Source organism: Spermophilus citellus, assembly GCF_964194105.1.
Source record: "Spermophilus citellus genome assembly, chromosome: 15".
NCBI classification, from domain to species: Eukaryota; Metazoa; Chordata; class Mammalia; order Rodentia; family Sciuridae; genus Spermophilus; species Spermophilus citellus.
Genome location: NC_138195.1, coordinates 41,769,933 through 41,782,481, shown reverse-complemented (window position 1 = coordinate 41,782,481; position 12,549 = coordinate 41,769,933). Strand labels below are relative to the sequence as shown.

General features: G+C 33.1%; 1 protein-coding gene and 1 pseudogene across 6 annotated transcripts in view; both read left to right on the top strand.

The window, feature by feature from the left end:
- The window catches only part of CTNNA3 (catenin alpha 3), a 1,724,633-nt gene that overhangs the window by 359,899 nt on the left and 1,352,185 nt on the right, over positions 1 to 12,549 (top strand). The window lies entirely within an intron of this gene.
- On the top strand, positions 2,959 to 3,467 carry LOC308634216 (large ribosomal subunit protein uL11-like; annotated as a pseudogene). Its single transcript has one exon. The product of its transcript is annotated as a large ribosomal subunit protein uL11-like (transcript).

The following is a 12,549-nucleotide window of genomic DNA, read 5'->3' as shown; positions in this document are numbered from 1 at the left end:
AAATAGAAACTACTCTAAAACTTGGAGACCAAATAATACACTTTTGAATGATAAATGGATAGCAGAAGAAAATCAGGATAAATTAAAAAATAGAGGTAAGTGAAGATAGTGATAAAATATATCAAAATCTCTGGGATACTATGAAGGTGGTACTAAGAGCAAAGTTTATAGTATTGAGCTCATACATTAAAAGAATAGAAAGATACCAAATAAATAATTTAGCATTACATCTCAAAACCCTAGAAAAATAATAACAAACCAATACCCATGTCAGTAGAAGAAAAGAAATAATTAAAATCAGAGCTGAAATCAATAAAATTGAGATAAAAATTTCAAAACTATCAACAAAATGGAAAGTTGGTTTTTTGAAAGAATAAACAAAATTGATAAACCATTAGTTAAGTGAATTGAAAGAAAGAGAGGAAAAACTCAAATAATCAAAATTTGAGATGAAAAGAAAATATCACCACAGACACTACTGAAATTTACATTATAAGAAACTATTTTGAAAATTTATACTCCAACACGATAGAAAATCTTGAAGAAATGGACAAATTCCTAGAAACATCTGTTTTACCCACATTGAACCAGGAGGATACAGAAAACCTAACATATCAACCTTAAGTACTGAAATTGAAGCAGCCATCAAAAGCCTTCCAACAAAGGAAACCCCAGGACTGTATGGATTCTCAGCCAAGTTCTCCTGGACATTTAAGGAAGAACTAATACTGATTATCCTCAAATTATTCCATGGAATAGAAAAAGAGGGAACCCTTTCAGACTCATTCCATAAAGCCAGTATGACTCTGATACTAAAACCAGGCAATGACACATCAAGGAAAGAAAATTCAGACCAATATTCTTGATGAATATAGATGCAAAGATTCTTAAAAATTATTGGCAAATTGCATACAAAAACATATTAAAAAGATAGTGCACCATGATCAAGTGGGATTCATCACAGGAATGCATGGTTGGTTCAACATATGAAAATAAGTAAATGTAATTCATCACATAAATAGATTTAAAGATAAGACTCACATGATTATCTCAGTAGATAAAGAAAAAGCATTTGACAAAGTATAGCACCAGTTCATGTTTAAAACACTAGAGAAATAGAGATAGAAGGAACATCCCTCAACATTGTAAAGGCTGTAGATGACAAACCCAAGGCCAGCATTGTTCTGAATGGCGAAAAACTGAAAGCATTTCCTCTAAAAACAGGAACCATGCAGAGATGCCAACTTTTGGCACTCCTATTCAACGTAGTCCTTAAAACTTTAGCCATAGATATTAGGCAAGAGAAGATAATTAAAGTGATATGAATAGGAAATTAAGACTCAAATAATCTCTGTTTGCCGACAACACAATACTATATTTGGAAGACCCTAAAGCCTCCATCAAAAAACTTCTAGAACTCATAAATGAATTCAGCAAAGTAGCAGGATACAAAATTAACACCCATAAATGAATCACATTTCTATATGCCAATGTTGAATCTGCTGAAAAAGAAATGAGGAAAAGTTATCTCATTCAGCCTCAAAAAAAAAAAAAATCCCTGCAATCAATCTAACAAAAGAGGTGAAGGACCTTTACAGTAAAAACTACAGAAGACTAAAGAAAGAAATTGAGGAAGTCCTTAGAAGTTGGAAAGACCTCCCATGTCCTTGAATAGGCAGAATTAATACTATTAAAATGGCTATACTACCAAAAGTGCTATACAGATCCAGTGCAATTCCCATCAATTTCTAATGATGTTCTTGATAGAAATAGAAAAAGCAGTTATGAAATTCATTTGGAAAAATGAGAGACTCAGAATAGCCAAAGCAATCCTTACTGAGAAAAGTGAAGAAGGAGGCATCACAATACTGAAACTGAAATTATACCACAGGGGTACAGTAACAAAAACAGCATGGTTAAAGGGAAGTGATGGGAGGGGAGGGTAAGGGATGTGGGAATAGGAGAGATAATGGAATGAAACAGACATTATTACTGTATGTATTTATGTGACTACATGACCAATATGATTCTGCAACATGTACACTCAGATAAATGAGAAATTATATCCCATCTATGTATCTAGGTTTGATATATCAAAGTGCATACATGCATTCTACTGTCATGTATAACTAATTAAACAAATCAAAAAATTAAAGAAAACCTTAATTCATAGAATAAACCTTTGTTCTTTATGAATAAATCTCTGTTCTTTAAAATATACAAAAAAGAAAAAAAAACAGGAGAAGACCAATGGAATAGAATAGAAGACACAGAGACAAACCTACATATATACAGTTATCTCATATTTGACAAAAGTGCTAAAAAATACATTGGAAGAAAGTTTTCTTAAGAGTTTTCAGAGTATGCTGGGAAAACTGGAAATCCATATGTAGAAGAATGAAATTTAACCTCTATCTCTCACCTTGCACAAAACTCAAAGTGCATCAAGCGGTGAGAATGTGGGGAGAAGAGTATACTCATACATTGTTGGTGGGACTGCAAATTGATATAACCACTATGGAAAGCAGTATGGAAATTCCTCAAAAATTAGGAAGGGAACCACCCTTTGACCCAGTTATTCCACTCCTTAATATATATCCAGAGGACTTAAAATCAGTATACTGTCGTGATGTAGCCACATCAATAGCAAAATCAATTCACAGTGGCTAAGCTATTGAACCAAACTAGGTGTCCTTCAACAGATGAATGGATAAAGAAAATGTGGTATATATACATAATGGGGTAGTACTCAGCCATAAAGAAGAATGACTTTATGACATTTTCTGGTAAATGGATGGATCTGGAGACTATCAGGCTAAGTGGAATAAGCCAATCCTGAAAAGCCAAAGTTTGAATGTTTTCTCTGATGTGTGGAAGCCAATTCACAATAAGAGTGATGTATTAATCAAAAGGAAGTTATCCTGAATTTGGGTTCATCTGACACCAGCCGCTTCCACAATGCTGCCCAAATTTGACCCCAATTAAATCAAAATTTTGTACCTGAAAGTGCACCAGCAGCAAGGTTGGTGCCACATTTGCCCTGGCCACATCTGGCTAATATTGGCTCCCAGAGTCTGTCTCCAAAAAAGGTTGGTAATGACATTGCCAAAGCAACTGATTATTGGATGGGTCTGAGGATTATAGTGAAACTGACCATTCAGAACAGATAAGCCCAAATTGAAGTGGTACTTTCTGTCTCTGGCCTGATAATAAAAGCCCTCAAGGAGCCACCAAGAGACAGACAGAAAGAAAAAAAAAAACATTGAACACAGTGGAAATATCAGCTTCAATGAAATTGTCAACATTGCCCGACAGATGTGTCACCATCCTTAGCTAGAGAACTTTCTGGAACCATTATGGAGATTCTGGGGACTGACCAGTCTGTGGGTTGTAATGTTGATGGCCACCACCCTTATGAAATCATATATGACATCAGTAGTGGTACAGTGGAGTGCCCAGCTAGTTAAGGAGTGAATGGGAAAATATTTTAATAAAGGATCATCTGACAACCAGTCGGCTAAAAAAAGAATAGAAGTTTAGTGGAGTAGACAAAAGGGAATGAAAGGAAGAGTATAGGATAAGGAAAGAGTGTAATGAATCTGACATAACATTCCTATGTACATATATGAGTATACCACAGTGAATCTCACCATCACGTACACTCACAAAAAATTAATTAAAAATATAACTATGGGTAGCCTGTTGTGGTGACACATGCCTGTAATCTTAATGGCTTGGGAGGATGAGGCTGGAGGATCACAGGTTCAAACCCAGCCTCAGCAACTTAGTGAGGCCCTTAGCAACTTAGTGAGGCACTGTCTCTAAGTAAAATATAAAAAAGGATGGGGATGTGGCTCAGTGGTTAAGCAAACCCTGGCTTCAATCCTCAGCACCAAACCCAAAACAAAACAAAAACCTATGTATAAATGGCAGAAAGATCAGTAGAGTAGAGGGAAGGGAGCAGGGGCTGGGATGAGGGGAGATACTTGGGACTGAAGTAGAATAAGATATATTCCACGCTTTTATAATTATGTCAAAATGTATTCTACAGTAATGTATAACTAAAAAGAACCAATAAAAAGTCTGCCATAGCTGGGCTCAGTGGCACACACCTGTAATATCAGTGACTAGGGAGGCTAAGGCAGGAGGATCATGAGTTCAAAGTCAGCCTCAGCAAAAGCAAGGTGCTAAGCAACTTAGTAGGACCCTGTCTCTAAATAAAATACAAAATAGGGCTGGGAATGTGGCTAAGTGGCCAAGTGCCACTGAGTTCAATCCCTAGTAACCCCCACCAAAAAAAAAATCATCATAAAGAAGAATGAAATTATAGCATTTGCCAGTAAATGGATGGAGCTGGAGACTATCATGCTAAGGGAAATAAGCTAATCCCAGAAAACCAAAGGCTGAATGTTCTTTCTGATATGTGGATGCTAACACACGATAAGGTGGGAAAGGGAGAATAGAAGTTCATTGGATTAAACAAAGGGGAATGAAGGGAAGGGAGGGGAAATGGGAATAGGAAAGAGTAGAATGAATTGGACATAACTTTCCTATGTTCATATATAAATATTCTACCAGTGAAACTTTTCATCATGTACAAACACAAGATTAGTATTCTAATTAGGATAAATTGTACTCTGTATATATGATATGTCAAAATACACTCTGGTGTCATATATATCTAAAAAGAACAAATAAAAATTTAAAAAATTTAAAAATACAGTGAAAGCCAAAAATAAGAATTAAAAAAAGGTAAAAAAGCTACAAGCTACAACATATATGTACCTTGAAATGTTGTGCTAAAAGGAAAAAAAACACAGTCACAAAAGACAAAGCATATGATTACATTTATATGAAAAATCCAGAATAGGCAAATCTATAGAAACAGAAAGTACATTAGTAATTGCCAAGGGCTGTGGGGAAGAGTGAATGGGGAATGATTGCTAATAAGTACAGGATTTCTTTATGGGTTGATGAAAGTTTTCAAAAATTGGTTATACAACTTTGTGAATATAATAAAATCCAGTGAATTTAAAAGGTTGAATTTTGTGATAAATTAATTATATATCAATAAATATGTTATTAAAATATAATTACCAGGGTGAGGGAGGAGTAAAGACAGGTGGCGGTGCTGGGGATTGAAATGAAGGAAACTGTGTTATATGTGTTTATGAATATGTCAAAATACTATTATGTATAACTATAATGCATTAAAAATAAAAAAGAAAATTACACATAGTTTTCTATTTATTTCTGTTTGTATGGTTAAACGAATAAGTAAGAACTCAGTAATATGTAATATTGATTCCTGGGAATTCTCAGAAACTTACATGTTGAAACATTTTCCATAGTATCACAATACACAAATTACACAGTACACATTACATTATACACTACACATATACACACACACGTATATATCTTAATATTCTTTTATTATCACCACCATACTAACTTTGCTCTTCTGTATTCTCAATCTTAGTTAAGAGTATCACTTGTTCTCCTAGACATCCAATCTAGAAATCTGAAATTCAACATGTCAATACCAAAAATTTGTTTCTCAACAATGTTTAAGTTTTATCCCTTGCTCCCATTCTCTGTCCTAGCATAGGACTTCCCCATTTTCTTACCTATATGTTGCTGTAACCTCTTTAATGAATTCACTGTCTTTGCATTTACTTAGTCCACCGTCTTCCATAAAATCAGTCATGTTATATCATCTTGTTGATAAAAAGCCTTTGGCTCCCTGTTACTTCAAAATGAAATCTCAACATTTAGGCCTAGCATTGAAGGCTACTCACAACTTCAGATTAGCTTTGCTCATGAGAATGTTCTCTCTCTCCTTTTCTTTCCTTATTCTTTCTTTAATTCTTCTGTTAATAAACATAAATGCAGACTCTGTAACATGTAGCAGGGAATAGAAAAATGAGTTTATTTATCCTCATCTCTTAATATTCCTAGAGCACATTTTGTGTTTAGGACTGTTTATTCTGATCATTTAGTTTACTTATGCAAGAACTTAATTCTCTCTGTTGGAGTGCCTTGCCTTCTCCTGTCTCTTCCCTTACCTTTTCTTTATTAGTATATAATAATTATACAGAATAGTGGATTTCATCGTGGAATATTTGTACATGAACATAACATATTTTGTTCAATTTAATATCTCCTTATTCTTTCTTAAAAAATTCCCCTCTTCTTCTTTCTTGTGTTCTTCGTCCTCCTTAGTCCTCAAATGTTACTTCTCTGAGAAACCTTTTCCTGCAAAGTACATCCCCTGCATCCTACCTGGATTTGTGTTCTCATGGAAGAATACCTCAGAAAATATTTATCATGACATTTTCTGTTTGGTTAATGTATTTGACTTTCTTTCCACAATTAGACTTTGATTTCCTTGAACATAAGGAACACTTTTGTATGGCCAAGAGTGGCAATATCTGAAATACAGTAGAGATTCAGTATACAGCTTTAAAATTTTAGATTAAAATAACTTTTGGACCAAGATGCTTAATGATTAGAATAGAATTATTTCTAATGGAAAGTATGAGCTAAAAATAATATTTACTATGACAGTCTTATTTCCGTTTTAATTTCCTTAAGATAATAATTATATAAAATTTTATTTATAAAGTCATTAAAATAATACTTACCATTCTTCTATTGGCCACAATGAGGCAACTCTGCACTGTCATGAAGGCCTAGCATAAGGTAATGTATGTATTAAGTAGTCAATGTTTCCTTGATGGATCAATGAATAAATGGATTGCACAACATGAAAGCATCATCCAAAGACCTTTCCTCAGGACCAGGAAATCATTATTCTTCTTATTTTATTGAAAGTATCCTTTAAAAAATAGAATAGATTAAATTTGGCTCATTTGGCTGGTGGGATATTTATATTCAAAACTAAAGCAAGTTGATTATGTATCTTATTCATGATTAATCATTTAATAATAATAGTACCATTAGGCATTTTGATGCTATATTACATAAATGACAGTAACAATCTATGAAATTGAAGTATATTGGAAAAGTAATTTTTATTCTGAATGAACTTCATTAATAAGGAGTCTCTAATGAACTATAAATATTTAAAAATTTCTGCAAATTATAAAGCATTGCACATATCAGGAAAAAAATTAAGTTTGAGTGTAGAAGCCATGCTATGCATTTTCTTCCTGAATTATTGGCCTCTTTTTAGACTTTGCAATCAAATAAATTTTTTAGTCACTCAGAAGTGTAAATAAAAAGCACTCAAGGTGCTTATATATTTTACATTTAGTGAGGGTGCTGCACAAGGAAAACAAAAGGACTTGCAACTGAATCAAGTGATTAAATATAATGAATTACATAGATTAGATAATAAATAACCTACTGAGCGGGGAGCAAGCCTAAGTGAACATTTTTGTTAGGAAATAAATTTGAAAATGCAGAACAATTCTTCATTGCTTCTATTAGTCTTATTTATCTAGCTCAGCCTTACTATTTGGCTGAATCATTTTTGAGTGAAATTTGACTGGATTCCTATTTTTTCTGAAAGGATAAAGATGGTGAATTAAAATTAGTAATGGGAGAATGGTCAAAATGGAAATGATAATGGTGAAAATGTGTAAAATTGCTAGATTTCTACAATTACAAGACACATTATTTAATATATTTTATATAGTGATGTAATACATATGATTTTGATGATCTTTATGAATAAATGATAGATATTATCTATCATTTTCTATTAATGAAATTCTCCATTCAAGTTTTATGTCACTTTCTCTTTCTTTCCTTCTTCCATCTCTCCAAATATGCTTTATCATCTAGGAGTAGTTGAAAGTGCATTGAGTCAAAAACCTTGGTTTTATAATAGCTGTGACTAGAATTGGCTGTGTGACTTTTAGCAAATTATTTAATAATTTAGAGTTCTTACATATTTAATTAGGAACTTAGATTTGAGGATTATATGGCACTTTCCAAGTTTGAAAGGTTGTCATTATGTATGTCCACTAAGACCAACCAGTCTTTGGAAGCCTTCTGTTGCTTCAACTTTATGGTGTCTGACTGATTCAACGTACTACGTGTGCAGTGTAGACTGCTACATGTCACTTATTTAGTATGTATCCCAAATGTCAACTTTTCTAATTGTTGCCCCTAAATTATACAACTCGGGGCTTAATACTTCTTTGCCTTCTCCAAAGTTTACTTATACTTAAACCATCACTAACCAATGTTGGTTTTGCTGAAAGCTATATTGAAGGAAAGCTTTTACCTTGCACATTTGTAAAAAAACTACTTTATATTCGGGACTACTTTGGACTTGTTTCATTCTCTATAAGTCATGTCTTTCCTACCACACCGACAGGGAGATTCTTCCTCATTAGTTTAGAGAAGATGAATGCCTCTTTACTTTTACGGACTAAGAAGCATTCAGCTTCTCAGACTTCTCAGTACCCAACTGAGAAGGTTTCTTTTCCCCCCGTTTTATCTGTCTTTGCCTTCATTAGAACTATATATAACCACTCAATAAAGGACCATTCTGGTGTACTGGGAACCAGTATTCTCAGAAGGCAGTGGGCATTGAGCAAATAACCACAGGGATTCTTAGAAAATCTGAGAAAGAGATTTTCATAGAAGTAGAAAGAGACATCTTATGGAGAATTATGAATTTAATAGATTAAGGTGATTCAACAAAATGAAGTCAAGATCAGCATTTTTTAATCATATGAATTTCCATTTGAAAGCTAATATTAAAAAATCAAACATTTTATTAGTAATTATTATTGTTAGTACTGGGGATTAAACCCAGGGGCTCTCTGTCACTGAGCTACATCCTCAGCTTTTCCCTTTTTATTTTTATTTTTTTAAGACAGGGTCTTGCTGAGTTACTGAGGATGGCCTCAAATTTAGGATCCTCTTGCCTTAGACTCCTGAGCAGCTGGGATTATATGCAACTGCTCTTGTGCCTGGAAATAAGGCAAACATTTTAAAGTAGCATCCTGTATACTTAGAAGTCTGATTAGAAGAGTGTTAATAAGAAAGGGCCAACCTTCTTATTTTGATGGTGTTTTATTCAAGATCAGTGTTGTGTCATATAATATTAAATAGTGATATTATAATATTTTATGTATGGTTGTAAACAGATTTGTAATTATAACTAAAGGGGCTTATCAATGTTTTTAAAAAAATGTTGTTATAGAACACTTCAAACATACACAAATAATAACATAATAAACCTTTCTGTACCCATCACACAACTTCAATAATTATTAGTTTATGACTCATGTTGTTTTGTCAGTTATATGTAACTTATTTCCTCCTCCACATATTTTTTTTATTGGTTGTTCACAACATTACAAAGCTCTTGACATATCATATTTCATACATTAGATTGAAGTGGGTTATGAACTCCCAATTTTACCCCAAATTCAGATTGCAGAATCACGTCGGTTACACATCCACAATTTTACATAATGCCCTATTAGAAATTGTTGTATTCTGCTACCTTTCCTATCCCCTACTATACCCTCTCCCCTTCCCTCACATCTTCTCTCTCTATCCCATCTACTGTAATTCATTTCTCTCCTTGTTTATTTCCCATTCCCCTCACAACCTCTTATATTAATTTTGTATAGCAATGAGGGTCTCCCTTCATTTCCATGCAATTTCCCTTTTCTCTCCCTTTCCCTCCCTCCTCATGTCTCTGTTTAATGTTAATATTTTCCTCCTGCTCTTCCTCCCTGCTCTGTTCATAGTTGCTCTCATTATATCAAAGAAGACATTTGGTATTTGTTTTTTAGGGATTGACTAGCTTCACTAAGCATAATCTGCTCTAGTGCCATCCATTTCCCTGCAAATTCTATGATTTTGTCATTTTTTAGTGCTGTGTAATATTTCATGGTGTATAAATGCCACTTTTTTTATCCATTCATCTATTGAAGGGCATCTGGGTTGGTTCCACAGTCTAGGTATTGTGAATTGTGCTGCTATGAACATCGATGTGGCAGTATCCCTGTAGCATGCTCTTTTAAGGTCATCAGGGAATAGTCCGAGAAGGGCAATAGCTGGGTCAAATGGTGGTTCCATTCCCAGCTTTCCCAGGAATCACCATACTGCTTTCCAAATTGGCTGAACCAATTTGCAGTCCCACCAGCAATGTACAAGTGTACCCTTTTCTCCACATCCTCGCCAGCACTTGTTGTTGTTTGACTTCAGAATGGCTGCCAATCTTACTGGAGTGAGATGGTATCTTAGGGTGGTTTTGATTTGCATTTCTCTGACTGCTAGAGATGGCTTTTGAAGCAATTCTCAGAAATAACATTTCATCAGCAAATATTTCAATGTTGTATAATTTTATAGTTTGCTTTTTATTTTATATCAAACATTTCCCCATGGAATTATTTTTTTAATACACAAATACAATGGAAATATAATATTACATTATATGGGTACAGTTAATTTAACAATAACTATTGTTATATATTTGTTTATAGCTTTTGATATTAAAAAGAATACTGAACTGAGAATCTCTGTCCATTAGCATTTATTTCAATATCTGAATGTTTCTTTTGTATAGGTTTCCTAGAAATGAAGCTATATTAAACATATTTAAATCCTACTGCAATTCCTTCTGACTGGTGATGATTTTTGCTATCGGTTTGTAAAGCAAATAGAGAAATTAGATAAGGTAATCTTTTACTTTACAACCTGCTAAAAAGGTTGTTTCAGGAATTTCTTATAATAATTAGACTTTCCTAAATTGTTCTATAATCCATTAAAATCACTTGTATAATATTGAAGATGATGTGTGCAGATTTAATTTACAACTATGACAATGAAAACCCAGTCTTGAGAAGTCTTTATTTTGGTAATATTCTTCTGAAGCCCCACTGGTATTATTTGCACAATTTTAAAGTTTCTGAATTATACTGCAGTTCATTTTTTAACACATTTTTTAAAAAAACCTCTATTTATTTATTTATTTATTTATTTATTTTTATGTGGTGCTGAGGATTGAACCCAGGGATTTTTACATGCCAGGCAAGTGCTCTACCACTGAGCCAACCCCAGCCCTGAAGTTCATTTTATATAATAATTCTAAATATTTATAATGTAAGACCCACAAATAGTTTTCCAGCTATACACAGGGTCATTCAGATTCCTATTAAAGTTCTGTGTTAGTTCTAGGATCCATACATTCAGAATGATTTAAAAAAATGGGAAAAGTTCAGAAAGTTATAGGAATTAATGAAAGTCTAGAAAGCGGAATTAGTAAAGATGGATAAAGAAATTTATTGATTTGACATGAAATGGAGAAAGTTCAGGAACATATGTGAATCACAGAAGACATTAGGATCATTTTTAATGTGATGCATGCCTCCTAAACTTTGTAAGCACCAATGGGAAGAATCTAGTTTGGTTCTACTTTTCTTAACTTAGAGGTAGTCATCTGACTTTATTAACCTTGATTCTTCATTTCGATAATTCTGATTTTATCTGTATCATTTTCTTCTCTCTATTCCCTTAGGCTTTAAAATTACTCTTCCTTGCCACCTGCCCCACCTTCCACCCCACAACCAGTTTCGTGATTTGGTTACTCATATTCACTTGTTTTTTAAAAATAATTTCTAACATAAATATTTAAAGCTTTGTATTTCCCTTCAAGCAATATTTAGCTATTGTATTTTCATCATAGTTTCTCATCTATTATCTAATTTACATGAAGAAGATTTCTTTGATTCTAATGTTACTTGGGATAAGAGATCCTTCTCCAGAGCAAGGTTGCCAGGGACCACAACTGAGCCTCATCACTTACATGTGTGTACCAGTGTGTATGTGGTTATTTAGAAATTTATTCTCTTTTTGCCTTAGTTTGCTCATCTCTAAAATAGCAATAATAACATTACCTGCTTCATAGAGTTTTTATGAGGATTGAAAGTGCTAGTATATTCAAATACTTAGAAGAATGTCCAATATTTAATAGAAACCATACATTTAGCAATTATTGTTTGGAATATTTTTACTTATTTCTAATTTAATATGAGATCAGTGGGAAAATATGGCTGATTAGTGTTGATTCTTCATGTTTACTGAGATTTGCTTTGCTTTCTGACTCAATGTGTGGTCAACTGTGTAAATGTCCTATGAATGCTTTAATCAGAGTATACATTTTCTAATTTAATGTAGAATTCTGTATTTATTCATTAGATTAAACTTAATAATAATGTTATTCTAGTTTTACATATCCTTAGTAACTTTCTGTTTCCTTAATTTTTAATTACCAAAAGAGATGTGTTATGATCTGTCATGGTGAATGTAAATTTGCAAGACCTTTTCATAATTCAGTCAATTATTATTTAAGATATTCATGTTTATACTTTTGAGGCCATGCAAGTTGAAAATTATAATTACTTGTTGGTAAACATTCCTTTTGTCATTATCTGATGGACTTTTTGAGTCTTACCCTTCACATCTTTTTTTGGTGTGATACAAAAATAGTATTTCTTTTATTCTTAATTTCATCCGAATTTTAAAATTTAGAGTTTGCTTTATATATTCTTTCAT